This window comes from Saccopteryx bilineata, chromosome 4 (assembly GCF_036850765.1).
Source record: "Saccopteryx bilineata isolate mSacBil1 chromosome 4, mSacBil1_pri_phased_curated, whole genome shotgun sequence".
Classification (NCBI taxonomy): domain Eukaryota; kingdom Metazoa; phylum Chordata; class Mammalia; order Chiroptera; family Emballonuridae; genus Saccopteryx; species Saccopteryx bilineata.
In genome coordinates this window covers 174288441-174304753 of record NC_089493.1, presented here as the reverse complement: position 1 = coordinate 174304753, position 16313 = coordinate 174288441, and the positions used below count along the sequence as shown (strand labels likewise).

Sequence of the window (16313 nt, the reverse complement as noted above, 5' to 3'; positions counted from 1 at the left end):
AAGATAGGCAGTGGGCCAGAATTGACCTTTGAGACATAGGTTGCCCACCTGTGCTACAGAATTCTTCACTGGGCTAGTAGAAGAGGCATGTGTCTATGCTGAGTGTCCTGGTGCTACTCAGCATTCACGGCCAACTCTGAGGTTTGGTAGCTGGGTTATTAGACTAGATCAGTGGTCGGCAAACTCATTAGTCAACAGAGCCAAATATCAACAGTACAACGATTGAAATTTCTTTTGAGAGCTAAATTTTTTAAACATAAACTATATAGGTAGGTACATTCCTTATCAAGGTAGCGCCCACACATGGTATTTTGTGAAAGAGCCACACTCAAGGGGCCAAAGAGCCGCATGTGGCTCGTGAACTGCAGTTTGCTGACCAGGGGATTAGATGATCCCTACCCACCATGAGATTCAAGAAGGCTTCGGTCTTATTTGTCTCAGAATATAGAGGGAGAATTTCCACTTCCAATTCAAGCAGTGTTTTGAATGGAAAGTATCCCAATAAAATGCCTCCAACCATAACTACCCGTTCTATAACTGAGCATATGTTGGTGGAAGCCTCAAACTCACACCAAGGCAGTTAAAATGCAAGGAAGGACAGCTAGCAGATCTTTCAAGTTATAGAGTCCAGGCTGTTAATTACTCTCGCAAAAGAAATACATAAACATACAGATGGCAATTGGAGTAAATATGATCATCTACATAAACATTAAACTCCAACCCACTCTTCACGGCCTATCTTGTAGGAAACACACGTCTAGAAATATGGCCAGCTCCCTTCTCCCCCCACCCCACTCCAAATAGGAGTTCTTTTTCTTTAAAACCTTAGGGAAAGCCCTGGCCAGTTGGCTCAGTGGTAGAGCATCGGCCTGGCATGCAGGAGTCCTGGGTTCGATTCCCAGCCAGGGCACACAGTAGAAGCGCCCATCTGCTTCTCCAGCCCTCCCCCTCTCCTTCCTCTTTGTCTCTCTCTTCCCCTCCCACAGCCAAGGCTCCATTGGAGCAAAGTTGGCCCGGGCGCTGAGGATGGTTCTATGGCCTCTGCCTCAGGCGCTAGAATGGCTCTGGTTGCAACAGAGCAACGCCTCAGATGGACAGAGCATCGCTCCCTGGTGGGCATGCCGGGTGGATCCCGGTCGGGCGCATGCGGGAGTCTGTCTGACTGCCTCCCCGTTTCCAACTTCAGAAAAATACAAACAAAACAAAACAAAAAACAAAAAAGAAAACCTTAGGGCATGCTCTTCTTAGGATTAAGCAGAGGTTTTCAAACTTGAGCATGCCTCAGAATCCTGGGATGTCTTATCAAAACACATATTGCTGGGCCCCACCCCCAGAATTCCTGAGTCAGTAGGTCCGAGTGGGGGCTGAGTCCCCAGGTGAAGTTGATGCAGCTGCTTTGGGGACCACATTTTGAAAGCCACTGACCAAGAGCAGAGTATACCTTGTAATATTGTCACTTTTGTGCTTGCTTTATTTCCCTAGCAGATGTACATTACCTGAGGAGGGATGCTTTTCGTGTCTATGTGCCCTGGAATATTCCTGCGGGCATTAGACAAACATTTAGACACACCCGCAGGATGGAATGAGGAGTCAAGTTTTTTGGTCAGGATGAACTTGACTGCTGTTTCCTAAAACAGGTACTTCTTGAGCCCACAAGGAAGGCAAATGCAACAGACCTGTTCCCAAGAAGTACCCAGTCACCAGGACAGTAACTTTCTGTGGCTGAACCACGCTGTAATAGACATCACAGCACAGTCAAGTTCGACATTCTGGTGGAAGAGCAAAACCCAAATGAAATCCATCAAATGGTCAGGCAGCTCTTCCTATACATAACGTGGTTACTAGGAGGATCTGTGGGGGTGGGGGTGGGCAATAACAAAGAATAGAAATGCTACAGGTGATCTAAATACCCTTTATAGGGAATCCAAGAAAATAAAGTATGTCGGGAATCAGATGTGACTATATTTGGAGACAGGGTCTTTAAAGAGATGAAAAAGTTAAAATGAGGACATTAGGGTGAGCTCCAAGCCAGTATGACTGCTGTCCTTATAAGAAGAGGCTATTAGGACATAGTCAGGCACAGAGGGATAACCACGTGAAGCCACAGGGAGAAGAGAGCCACGTACAAGCCAAGGAGAGAGGCCTCAGAAAAAACCAGCCCTGCTGACACCCTGATCTCGGACTTCTAGCCTCCAGAACTGTCATAAAATAACTGTCGGTTGTTTAAGCCACCCACAAGTAGTGTTTTGTTACAGTAGCCTTAGCAAACTAATATACATACCAGATCCTTATTTTCAATAGTACGAAGGGTATAAAAGCTGCCAGGGAATCAAGACCATGTCATGTCCTTGGAGCAGATGTCCTGTACCATCAACCCCTAGCCTCAGCCCAATCATCTGAAGCCTGGAGGGTCCCAACAGGTCCTAACTGGCCTCCTTTTCCCACTCCTTCTCCACACAGTAGCCAGAGTGAGGCTTTCAAAATGCAAATCTCATCTCGTGATGCAAATCCGATTGTGCTTAATTCTGATCGCACCTCCTCCAGTGGCATTTAACACCATTCAGTGGTTTCCCTTTGCTCTTGGGACAAAGCCCGACCCCTTGTCATGGTCTCTGAGGCACTGCACGGCCTCTCCCTGCCAGTCTCCCCCATCTCATCTCAGACCCGCCTGCCCACCAGCCATAGAGGACAACCACGCTGGCTTGCTTTCTCTTCCCTCAAACACATCCCACTGCCTCTCAACGCAGGGAGATTCCCACTCCACAACAGACACGCCAGGGGTCCTTCCATGTTCAGACGCGTTACACGTCCTGGAAAATGCACGTTGAGGCAGATGGCTTTCAGCAGGAGGAGGTCCTGTCTGCTCCTGCTTCACTGCCCTTGTGATGGCAGTCACTGGTAGAAGCGGTCTCGGGAGCATCTGAGAAGTGTCAGCACAATGGCCGAGGGGAGTAGTCAAAAGCGAGGCCTCCTGAGCCGTATGCAGGGTGCTCTTCCCAAATTAGACCTGACGGATCCCGGTGACAGGCCCCGTCCACCTGGGGAATTGTAAAAGGAGCCGAAGGGTGAAATTCTGGGCCTGTCGGCCAATTTAGTCACCTGCTCTGATGGGCACGATGAAAGGGTTCTTTCTCTCTTGGTCTGGGTTGCTCACTGTCCTTCCAGACACAAAGGAAGGAGAAAAGTTTCTATCTTACGCTTATTGTCCTGCACCTCTTTTTTTTTTTTTTAATCATCATTTAATTATAGAGACCATGCTTTCTGAATGAGATACTGAAACGCACGGTTAGATGCATGGCCTAACAATGGGATGGAATACTTGAAATTAGGACAGTTGTATATAAGGATATTAGATTCACAATGAACGGACTCTTTCTACCTTGCCCCATTTACCTACAACCCAAATAAAGCTGGGTTTGCCTTGTGCTCAATTTCTGTGTAGAATTATAATGAAGAAACATAGCCAGCAACCTAATGTAATAAAAAAACAACAATTCAAATAAATGCTGCCTTCTCTCTCAAAGAATAGCTAAGAGAAGAAGGCATCTACTCAATAACGAGCAAAACAGAGGCCAACTCAAAGAGTTTTCCATTCATTGCTTCATTTGACAGTCATTAAACATATGAGTCTGGCAAGATAACATTCTACCTGTTTTACAGATGAGAAAACTGAGGCTTAGGGAACTGAAGAGATGTACCTAGACTCCAACACACCCCTTCGGATACCTAGTTCAGGGGGCTTTCTTTTCTACACACACACACACACACATATCACATCGCTAGACTTCCTTCCCACCATTCTGTATCCTAAAATACTATTATTATTTCCTGGAACTAATGTCAGCAAAAAAATGGTTATTGCCATGTTGCCAATATAAGTTCACGAAATCCCCAAAGATTCATTAACATTTGATTTTTCAAACCCCAGTTAAGAGCTCAGAGAAGAAGGAGCAAACATCAATGAAGCATACCAGCGTTTTCATTCCGTCAGCCTCTCTAAGCTAGATTAATGCTTCAAAAAAAAAAAATCCTACCAGAGTACCTCTCTTCTCGCCAAAGAGGCATTCTGTCCCCAGTCGACTCCAGGAGCCCTGGTACAATAATTAACATGTGGGCCCGAGGCCCAAACTCATTGGCACAGGATGGATTCTCTGATGAGAAACAGAGTAGCCCCAAATCCTACTTACATAAAGGGCTTATTGACATTATCTGTTGAAAAGAATACGGACTTCAAGGGAGACAGCGAGAAAGTAGAATTTTGACTACGGAGGGAGGATGTGGGGGAAGAGGTACACATCTCCCTATTTCAAAGCCCCTTATATTCTTACCGGAGCATTCCCTGAGTTCATACCGTCAAGTGGACTTTGCTAGTGCCAAAGAGCATTTCCCCACAGCACTGACGTCAGGGCAGCCCAAATAATCCAGGTCAGCCAACACATTCCAGTTTTTAAACAGAAGGTTTCAGAGAGTTCTTGCAGGCAGATTAGCTGTGGGCAATGCCCAAGTGCCCTGGACTCAGGGGCAGCTACTTGGCCTGGGGCTGACACCATGGAGAAAAACGGCCTCACTGAGGGCAACGGTATTCAGGTCCAGAAAGCCCTGCGCCCCCCAAAACGGTGCTTTGAATATTAGAGGGGGAGGGATTAGGCTGAAAAGTTCTCCAAGGTGGGTCAGAGGTCTGAAAAGTGGCAAATAAGATGATGGATGTGGACACAGGCATTCATTGCACTTGCTCTAGGGCCCTGTGCTGGGCTTGGATGCGGAGGGCCCTAGAGACAGAGGACAACCCCTGTGTGGTAGCCTGTTTATACTTCGGATTCTTCTTGACCTAGAGAAAGATGCAGAACCCCAGGCTACAGCCTAACAGAGGGACCATAGAGCATAGCTACACATAGAAGGTGTCCCAGTCTTCCTAAAGACAAGGTATCCTACAGTTTCCCTGAGCCTCTTGATAGAAAAAGCTTTCCCTGAGAGAGCACACTATTGTGAAACTAGCATTATCCTGGTGTCACTTCATGGGCATCCCCCAAGCCTCAGGGGAGACCTGGCTCCGAGCAGAAAGTACAGAGTCAGCACAAGCAGATGGAGTCCAAGCACCAAAGCTCATGTTCGTTGGTGCAGTTATTTATTCAGCGATATTTACTGGCTGATTTCTATGCACTAAGGACTGGGGAGACACTAGTAAATAAAACAGGCATCTTTCTTCTCCTTTGGGAGTTTACAGCTCTGTGGGAAAGATGCATAGTAAGTAAATAAACAAATAGTTACAAACTGTGACTAGCTGAATAAAGGAACAGAATAAGGGTTGGGGACAGGCAATATGAAAGTAAAACATTTGAGCTGAAACTACAAAGGCAAGGAAGCCAGCCGTGGAAGCCCAGGGGCAAGTACAGAGCAGGTGCAGAAATAGCACGTGCAAGGACCCTGAGGCTAGGAAGCATGTGGTGGGTTCAAGGAGGCTAATAACTGGAGTGTCAAGGCCAGGGAGACACTTGAACAAAATAAGTTGGAATGTACAATGCTTAAATGTTTACCAAGCTCTTTCCCAGGTGTTATAGTTGAAACAGCCTTTTGAGGTAAGCAAGTAATAGGATGGGCCCACTGAATTGATGAGGATACTAGCAGATGTCACAGAGTTGGGTGAGCTGAATTTTGGAGTCAGTTCTGTTTCTAAGCCTAGGAATCTTTTAAAGGGTCTCTCTCTCTCTCTCTCTTTGTGTGTATGTATATCATTTACAAATAATGAAATAGATAATTACAATGAGTTTTAACCGTTATATAAGCCCATGTAAACAACATCTCAATCAAGATAGGGTACATGTCCATCACTCCAGATGATTTGCTGACACCTTTTACAATCACTCTTCCCCCTAACCAGAGGCAAACCCTGTTATGATTTCCTTCCACATAGATTAGTTTTGTCTGCTCTTGGACTCCATATAATGGAATCGTACAGCATGTGCTCTTCTGTGTCTGGCTCCTTTCACTCAGCATGCTTCTGAGATTCATTCATGCTGTTGCATGTATCACCAGTTGGTTTGTTTGCTCAGTAGTAGTATTCCATTGTGTAATTGTAGCACAATTTGTTTCTGCTTTTGTCTGTAGAGGAAGATCTGGGTTGTATCCAGCTTTGGGATATTATGAATTAAGCTGCCAGGAACATTCTTGCACAAATCTTTTTTGCAAGAGATATGTTTTCATCTCCTCGGTATGGGTGAACACCTAGAAGAAGAGTTGCCGGATCATCCGTAGCTGTGTGCTGAATTTGTTAAGAAATGCACCATTTTCCAAAGTTGTACCATTTTACATTACCCACACAATGCCTGAGGAATTTTAGCCATTTTGGTGGGTGTAAAAAAGTGGTTTTAATTTGCATTTCCCTGATGACTAATGATGTTGAGCACTTTTTTGTGGGCTTATTGGTCATTTGCATATGTTCTTTTGTGAAGTGTCTGTTAGAATTTCTTGCCCATTTCTGCTGCTTTAAGTGTTCTAAGAAGTCCTTGCCTCCCTCAAGGTCATATTCTCCTGTACTTTCTTCTAGAAGCTGTATAGTTGTAGCTGTAGTTTATGGAGGTCTATGATCTACCTCAAATTCATTTTTGTGTATTGACTAGTGATAGGCAGGCTTGTCAAGTGGGAGGACTCCCTTATTTTTATTTTAGATTTTATTTTTTATTGTGGCATAACTTGCTCAGAGTCTAGTACACAAAGCTGAAGGGTTAAGCTCAACAATTTTTACATATGTATGCATCCATGTAGCCACATCCAGATCATTTGAGGGCTCCCTTTTTTATGTCGAAGATATTTGGTAACCTCTCTATATTGGTGTGGCGTGTAACAGTTCTGGGAGCTTTCCGCCATATTGAACTTCTCAACCCCGTGCATTTGATGGAATATTATGCATCTAAAGCGCGGTGCACATGCGGATTTGTCATCTCCAGCAGTAATACTCCGACTCCCCAGTGGTCTGGGGCTTGCAGTTTGGGAGCAAATATACTCTACCCTCCTGACACATGGCTCCTGCCCTCTAGGAGCATATGATCTAGGAATGATACAAAATGCACATGAATAAACCATGCTGGCTTATAGCAAATGACCTGTAACCATAAGGATGTTTTAAGCAAGGGCTGGGGACTTCAGAAGAGGGAAAAAAATCACACAGGAGTGCATATGAGAAAGCAGGAGCGGAAGCATCTTTAATTTAGCCGGAAGATGGCTAGGATTTTGATACATGAGGGTGATTGTAGGATGGGAAGAATAGCAAAATAAATAAATAAATAAATAAATAAATAAATAAATAAATAAATAAAAGTGCCTTTATTTTATTTATTTATTTATTTTCTGTATTTTCTGAAGCCGGAAATGGGGAGAGACAGTCAGACAGACTTCCGCATGCGCCCGACCGGGATCCACCCGGCACGCCCACCAGGGGGCGACGCTCTGCCCACCAGGGGGCGATGCTCTGCCCCTCCAGGTCGTCGCTCTGTTGCGACCAGAGCCACTCTAGCGCCTGGGGCAGAGGCCGAGGAGCCATCCCCAGCGCCCGGGCCATCTTTGCTCCAGTGGAGCCTCGGCTGCGGGAGGGGAAGAGAGAGACAGAGAGGAAGGAGAGGGGGAGGGGTGGAGAAGCAAATGGGCGCTTCTCCTGTGTGCCCTGGCCGGGAATCGAACCCGGGACTTCTGCACACTAGGCTGACGCTCTACCACTGAGCCAACCGGCCAGGGCCATAAAAGTGCCTTTATTTAGAATGCACCCTGAACCAAGGGATTTTTTTTTTTTAATTTGGTTCTTGCAACCGAGAGGTCTCAGGGTGGGGCGTGGTAGGTAGCCTCTGGCCTCAGGTCTGGCTGGATGCAGGGATTGTACTAAACGGTCAGAGATCTGACTTCTCTATCATCAAGACAGTCTTTTCTCACATGTTAGACAAACGTGGCCACAGTATCCGCGACCCTCATCTCCTTAGCTCAGTAACCTCAACTGGATGAATACTTCTCCTTCCCAATATCTTCCTATCTAACTTCAGGAAATACCCGAGCAGGCCTCTCTTGGGTCTAATGTCCACCGCTGAGCAAATAAATCCTTGTGGCTAAGGTAGATCGGAAACTCTGGTTGGCTAGACTAGGTCATATGCCATCCCCTGGGGGAGGCACTGAACACCACCATCCACAGCCATTAGTACTACATGGAATCGGGGGAAGTTCTTGCAAAGAATCAGGAGAGATGATAAGGCATGTCAGACAGACACTCTGGCCACTGTGTTTCATTATAAGGGAATGTGGGCTTGGAGTAGGGGAATGTGAACGGCAGCAAAGCAGGAGCAGGCTTCGCCCTGGACACTGGAGCACTGGCCCGGAATGTCTGTGTTTTCCCACTTGGGAGAGTCTCTGGCCTGAATGTCATTCTCTACAGCCTGAGATCTGGCTCCTGAACAGCTCCCGGGCAGCCTGGTCCGCCTGGCATTTGGTGGCCACTTGAGAAGAGTCATATAACACCAGAGTGTGAATTCAGGGGAATGCCGAACATGAAGGCCACAAACAGAATGTCCGGTCCTTCCTGTGTCTATATTCCCAGTGCATCTGCTCTGCCAAACTCCCCTTGTAGTTATAAACATGAACTCAATGAGAAGGATTAGGCATTCCTATGCTATCATTTTGGATCAGAATGTCAAAGTTGGAAGAGATGGGATATAGGGGTCAGCAAACTTGAGCCCACGGACCAAATCCCTCTCCATAATTTATTTTTCTAAGTAAATTCTGATTAGACTGTAGCCTCGTCCATTTGAGACACACTGTTTAGGCTGCTCTCCTGCTACGGAGACCACATGGCCTAGAAAGCTCCAACTATTTACTACCTGGCCCTTTACAGGAAAAGAGTGTCAACCTTGCTCTAGTATGACATGCTTCCTACTCAATAAAAAATGTCCCCTACAACATTAATTTCACCTCTGACTCATGCCTAGGATTAAAAGCGAGTAATTCATGGAAAGTTCAGAATATAGTCTGATGTAGAATAGGCACGCCTTACATGTTAGCTAAACAAAAGTCCCGGGTTATCAAAACATACCTCTGTTCCCCTGTACCAATGGGATGCTCAGGAGTGGCTGTATCCTAAAAGTACTGTGCACTGATGAATTTGTATATTTAAAGGGGGTCTCCCCAACACCAATGTATCCGGTTACTTGACCGCTATTAATCATATTGTTTCCTGGGTGTCAAGCACTGTACTAAGCATTTCGGGTCCAGCCCCTCACTCAGCGCTCCCCTAATGTTCCCATCTGAAGGAGAAACTGAAGCTTTGGGGTAAGCGAGACTCTGGAGGCTGCACAGCTAGTAAGTGGCTGAGCTGGAATTTGAACCCAGGCAGTCTGACTCCACAGCTCCAGTGCTTACCAAAGACACTATCGAGGCATCTTGATTTGGTCAGTAACCTAGTTTTCAAAGTATCAGTTCACACAGTCCCAGAAATCAGAACCGGATAACAGGTCCACCTGTGGGCGTAAGAGCGGTCACACCGACATTAACGCTCAGAGGGCTACCAAGCCACACCACCATCTCTGCAGCCCACGCCTTCCCCTCTCCCACTCACAGCGGCATCGCTGCACTTAGCCTGCCTCTCCCTGCTTCCGGGCTCTCTGATCCATCAGGTACGTGTTGCCGGGGAGATGGTCCTAAATAATGCACAGCTCTGGTCGGGTCACTGCTCAGCTCTAAACCCCTCCTGGCTCCTCATTGGCTTCAGACTGTAACAAATACTCTCTAGGCTGGCATTTAAAACTCTCAAGGATCTGATCCTCCCCACCTCCCCAGCCTTATTTCCTTACTTTCCACCTACTCACACTCTATAGGGTGTACGCGAGCTGGACTTCCTGACATTTCCCCAAACACTCCGCCTCTGTTTATTTCGCCCTCTGCCCGAGCCAAGAGCCCGGGATGCAGAAGTTGCACAAGAAGGGTTTGTGGAATGCTTGCCTGGGAGAATGAGTGAATAAACCCATCTGGAATGCCCCTTCCTTCCCTTCTACTCCACCTGACAGAAGTTTATTCATGTCTCAAGGTCTTCTCCACACAGTATTCCCCAGGTTTCCCAAAGGACTCGGACCCGTCTTCCTCTTTACTCTTCCCTCTCAACACCGTGATGTTTCTTCGTCTCCCAGGGATGCTGGGAGGAGATAGTCCCAGGTCCTGCTCCCTGTCCTGTGCACCTTGATCTCACAGTGTCTGGCATGTTGCCATACCCAGCACAGGGGTTGGTGTCACTGCCCAGTGAATGGGACAGCAGTGCTGGGACACCAAATCCCACTCCCCCCTGTGACTTTCATCTCAGAAAAATGGGGAAAGACAGCAAACAGGAGGAAGCAGGAAGGGTGAAGGAGGCAGATCAGCATAGTTGCAAACACCTGTCCCGCCACTTCCTGGCTCGTGGGACCGTGGCCAGGTGACTTAACTTTTTAAGCTCATTTCCCTTCTATGCAAAAGAAGATATAAATATTCCTCATTAAACTCATCTATTCATATATGCTGTTGATTACCTATTAAATGTGAGATTTGGGGCCAATGACCTTTTCTCCTTAGTAAGAGGAGGATGACGTTAGTGTGTATCTCCCAGGCCTTCTGTGAGGTTTCAGGGAGCTTCCGTCAGCGAAGCGCTTAGTACTGTGCCTGGTATGCAGTACATGCTCAAGAAATGTGAACTGTTATTATTAACAGTCAGCACTCAGTGTCAAGCGCGGCAATGTGTTGGGAGGACTTGGCAGTGAACAAAAAAGACAGGCTTGTCACAGAGCCATCGTGTGGCTTATTGTCGAAAGGGGATAATAGACAGAAAGGAAGAAAACAAGCTCTTGGATAAAACAATTACTGACGGTGGCAAGTTCTGGGAAGGATGGTGTGAGCCAACATTAACATGGAGACCTTCTTTAGATCAGAATACAGGCAATGCCCAGGAAGGCTTGTTGCAAGGATTAAAAAATATTATTTCTAAAACATTGACGCTCAGATAGGCTATAGTTGGGAAAGAATGTCTCTTGATTAGGAGGAGGAGGAAACATTGATCTGAGGCGAAGGCATCTGGGATGTGGGTTGGGCTTCTCTTTGTTCCAAAAACGCTCCCTCCCACGTCCCTTCTCCCTGCATCTAAGGGGCCCAGGCTCTATCTCTGCCCTTTGAAAGAGGGATTTATGGTCACTCGAGGTTCCTGTACCATGTAATCCTGGCCTCACTGGCAACTGCCCTTCCAGAACGGTGCATGCTGACTGTGAAAATGTCTAATTTTATGGTTGCCTTAGATCGTCCTTGGCCAGGCAAAGTCCGGATCCCTGGGCTGCTTCCCCAGATTTCACAAAGCAGGAGGCCTCCGGTTGGCTGCCCCTGCTCCCGCATGCTGAGAGCAGCCTGCTGTGGGAAGATTGGCACTTGGTCCAGGGTGCTTCAGGTGCTTAAAATAGATCAATTGTGTCACTCAACTAGTGCAACGCAGTTGTTTCATTGGCCCAGCTGGTGCTGGTGAGGGCAAGAGATAACAACCCATGGAGAAAGACCTGCGCTTCGCACAAAATTGAGCAGATGCGAGGAAGCAGCTCTGGAAATGATACAGGCAGTAGAGCGTGGAGGTCTGTCAGGAGAGGGGCGGGGCTGTCGCAGAACACAGCAGCAGCTCCGGCCCTGGGAGCAACAGGACGGCAAAGGGGAGCCTGTCTGGACCCCTTTTCTGCCTGGTGATACACTCAGGAAAGAGGCTAGAGACTTCTGTGTGGCCGGCTCACTCCAATAGCGTCGGGTGAAACTGTCACCCACACTCTCAGGCGAACACAAAAACCAGTGCGAGGGGCTGACTCCGGCATCTCCCAACAGCTCCTGCAGCGCTGTCTCCCTGGCACGTTCGAGTCCTTCCACCATGCTGGCCACTCCTCCCTGGACACGCTCCAATTGATCACTGTCCTCCCTGAACACAATGCATCAGACGTAGCTAAGCAGGGTTATGCGGAGCGGTACCACTGCCTTTTCCTGCCCGTGCAGCCTGGAATCACGTGGCCAGCAGCCCACACGGCTCCGTTCCTTCCCGCCGAACTTGAGATCAACCTCACCACCCCCACCCCCACCCAACCTTTCACTCCAATGGCTGCCATGCCTGTTGTCACAGACATTGAGAAGTCATGGTAGTTGAGGAGGGGGAGAGCTGAGGCCACATTTGAGACGTAGGAATGACCAGATGTGGACAACAGTGGACATGGGAGTATGAAGGAAAAGGAAACATAGGCAAGGACTAACATAGGTGACTGGGCAGATGAAGGTTCTAGCAATCAACCGGCCCGAGAGAGCTGGAGCCGTGTTTCCCCCTTCATTCTCTTTGAAGAACATACATTTATTGAATTGGAGGTTAATTTAAATTTATTAAAATTTAGGTTGAAATGTCTTGGAACATCCTGGTGGGTAACTTAGCAGATGGTTGGGAACATGAACCTGGAGCTTAGCAGGGAGGTCTTCATTATGAAGAAAAAGAGAGCGAGCTTTTAGTGAATAAAGGAATTCATCAAATATCTTTAGAGTACCTACTATGTGCCAGGCAGTGTGTTTTGCTTTCTATGAATTATTTGCTACCCTGATTGCTTCCAGGGGAATGAGAAAATCTGCCCTATCTGAAGAAATGCTGTTGACATTATCCGCTCTCTCGCTGTCTTTATCAGGGAGAAGCCCAGATTGGCAGAGGAGAGGCCTTGGGTAGCCAAATGGGGTCAGTGTGTGGTCTTTCAGTAACCACTCCTTAGCTGGGTGGGTATATAAACTGACCTGAGTGTTATGGAGCTCACGCTGCTGACCAGATGTCCTCAACTACACAGGCACGTCCTATACGCCATGGCAATCTCTGGAACCTTCAGCCTCCCAGGGCACCTTCCTTTGGCTGGAAAAGGTGCCCAGAGCTGGAACCAGTTATCCAGAATATCCTTCCTTTGGTCTGTGCCTAATCCCCCACTCATACGTTCCTCTGGAAACAAAGCTGACCTTTAGGAGCTGGGGTGGGACATTGTTTGTCCAACCATAGCCAACAGGATATGATATCTCCCTTCTGGGAATAGCTCAGCTGAGGGAGTAAGGACATGCAGTCGGATTTTGCTCACTTCGAGAGGACTTCAATAGCATGGCAGTGTCAATCAATCGCGAACTCCAGACAGGACTTTCTTTCATAATAATTAACAGCTATGCTGCAGTTGCCACGTCTCTGTGTGAAGCTACACTTCTCACTGTGCTGTTATATGGATCATCTTCTAGACAGGGGTTTAAAAATTCAAATGCTTACAGTAGCAAGGTAGCATAAAAATATTAAGCTGTTCTTTTGCAACTTTAATAGGAAGTGGTGGCAACTGTGACACACTAGAGACCAGTGTGCCCACTGACAGCAGGCCGTCCTCCTGACTGCTGTCCAACAGGAAAATAGGGCCGGGGATGCAGACTTCCAGGGGTTTTCTTTGCTTTTTTACAAGTATTGGGTTTAGTCCTGGCCGGTTGGCTTAGCGGTAGAGCGTCGGCCTGGCATGCGGGGGACCCGGGTTCGATTCCCGGCCAGGGCACATAGGAGAAGCGCCCATTTGCTTCTCCACCCCCCACTCCTTCCTCTCTGTCTCTCTCTTCCCCTCCCGCAGCCAAGGCTCCATTGGAGCAAAGATGGCCCGGACGCTGGGGATGGCTCCTTGGCCTCTGCCCCAGGCGCTAGAGTGGCTCTGGTCGCAATAGAGCGACGCCCCCTGGTGGGCAGAGTGTCGCCCCTAGTGGGCGTGCTGGGTGGATCCCCGTCGGGCGCATGCGGGAGTCTGTCTCTCCCCGTTTCCAGCTTCAGAAAAAAAAAAAAGTATTGGGTTTTTTATTTTGTTGTTGTTTGTTTTTTTTTGAGTGAGAAAGGAAGGGGGAAGGGAGAAACATTTATTTGTTGTTCTACTTATTCATCCACTCATTGGTTGATTCTTGTATGTACCCTGACCAGGGATTGAACCTGTAACCTTGACATACTGAGACAATATTCTAAGCAATAAAGCCACCTGCCCAGGGCTTCTAGTTATTTCTTTAAGAGAAGCTATAAATCTTAATTCTGATTCCCTAATTTCCCAACGTTGGCAAATGATTCAATTCATTGAAAGCCTGGTATAGGGCAGATAAAACATATCCTATTAGGCTGGTCACCAGCTGGCCCTGGTTGCCCCTGAAGGCAAGGGCCATGTCTGCTATACTTACTGCTGAGTCCCCAGCATCAGGGCCAGTGCAGACTTTTGGCCAGTAAGTATTTGTTGAGTGAGCAAATGAGCAATCCAATTCTTATTCCCCGTGTTGGACATTCCCAGGAACTAGGCAGACTGAAAACCAACACCATGACTGTAAGTTCCGTTACACTGTTGAAATGTGACAGTTGCCCATAATGACCTGAATGGAGGGTTGGGTGGGAAGCGTGTTTTCTGCAGAGAGACCGACTGTGGACCACTAAGCCACTGCAGCCTCCTTTCTGGGAGCCTCCTGCGTGTGCACTCTTCCCCCCAGGCTCTCAGGTGGTGAAAGTAGGGTTTAAACATCAAAACTGGGCAGATAACCTTTGTGACACGTGTGTTTAATAATCAACTATCAGCACCCTACTGCAGCCCTGGGGAATGGCTGATATTCAGGGGAAGCCAACCCACAGTGAAGTTTTCTTCTGGGGGGTCATTTACTTAACAAATACTACATTACGGATAGAATAGTCTCCCTCCAAATTTATATGTTGGAGTCCTGACCCCCACTATCCTTATTTCAAAATGGAGTCTTTATAGGGAGGGGTAAGCAAGTTAAAACGAAGTTATAGAGTGGGCCTCATCTAACAGCACTGGTATCATTATCAAAAGTAGACACGGAACCGCACATAGAGGGGAAATCACATGAAGAGACACAGGGACAAGACCCAGGGCGGCCTGAGGGCAGGAGGAAGCGATGAAGGGAGGGAGGTGGATCCTGGCACCCGCGTGTGTGGTATGCATGATGCTCCCACCCAGAGGGGGAGCCAGCAGTGGGTTTTGTGCCTAGAAAGCCATAGGGTTCAAGAGCTCTGGGAGTTCCGATCCGAGTGAGGCACACAGCATTTATAGGACAGAGAATTAACTTTGGTCTTAAGGTCAACTGAATCCCGGCACCCTGGGATCAACTGAGTCTCCCGTGGACCAAGAAGAGAAGCCTGGAACAGATGTTTCCTCATGACCCTCGAGGGAACCAATCCTACTGAAACCTTGATTTTGGACGTTTAGCCCCCAGAACTGTGAGAGAATCCATTTCTGTTGTTCAACCTGACCGGTTTGCATTACTTTGCTATGGCGGCCCTGGCAAACTAATAGACACTATTTTTTATTCGTTTTACAGACACTTGCTACATGCCAGGCACTGTTTCAAGCAATCACGAGCATATCCACGAGGATTAACTTATTTATTCTTTATAACAACTGTATGAGAGAGGCATTATTATTATACCCGCTGTGATTATCACAGAGATGAGGAGGTCAGGTACAGAAAAGTGAAGTGACTTGCCCAGGGACACACAGCAAGTAAAGAGCAGAGCTGGAATCTGAATGCAGCTGTTTAGTCCCATTCTGTGCCCTTAAGAGCTACAGGAGAACAATGTAATTGGCAGAAGTGCTCACTCACTTCTGGTTGTTTTCTGTTCTTTTACAATAGTATCTGGCTAAGGTTGGGTATCAGCCAGCTGTGGACCATTCACCACAGCAGATGTTATCTGAGCAAGATAAAGCTTTTGCCAGATAGGAAAGCTGGAGTTCAGGATTGATATCACTTCCTCTAGGGCAATGCTAGGACTCTTGAAATCACATTGTGATTTGCAGAGATGTGTTACATTCATCACATTGTTATATGCTTTTTCAATTGTTCCTTACATTATTCCTCTATCTCCCCCCCCCCCCTTAGCCTCAAGTAACCATTTGTCCACAGCTGCTTCATTTAGGAAGAACTATTAAAAACAACAACAACTCTGTCCTTATAAAGTATACATTCATCTCTGTTTTGCAAATTTAGAATTTTTTTAGAGGGCATCCTGTGCTTGTATGTGTAATGGCACTTTTTCTCAAGGAATTCTTCGAGTTCCTGACCTGGTCAGTGCCATCAGCAGAGGGTCATCACGCTCCGTTTGCTGCGTGTCCTCAGTTCGGAACTCCCTGCCTCCCCAGATCCGAGGCAGCTCCCTACTCTGCCCTGCAGTGAACCCTGGAAGCTGGTCATGATGGGACATCAACAGCCTTCCTGGCTCTCTGGCTCTTGGTTGGATTGAGCCGATGGGGAGCTCTGCGGGA

At 47.4% G+C, this 16313-nt stretch overlaps 1 protein-coding gene and 1 non-coding gene across 4 annotated transcripts in view; both read right to left on the bottom strand.

Annotated features, from left to right (window-relative positions):
* The window catches only part of ABLIM3 (actin binding LIM protein family member 3), a 107800-nt gene that overhangs the window by 85615 nt on the left and 5872 nt on the right, over window positions 1-16313 (bottom strand). The gene's annotated exons all lie outside the window — the stretch shown is intronic.
* TRNAT-AGU (transfer RNA threonine (anticodon AGU)) lies at window positions 7654-7729 on the bottom strand. Its single transcript has one exon. It is a non-coding gene; the product is annotated as a tRNA-Thr (tRNA).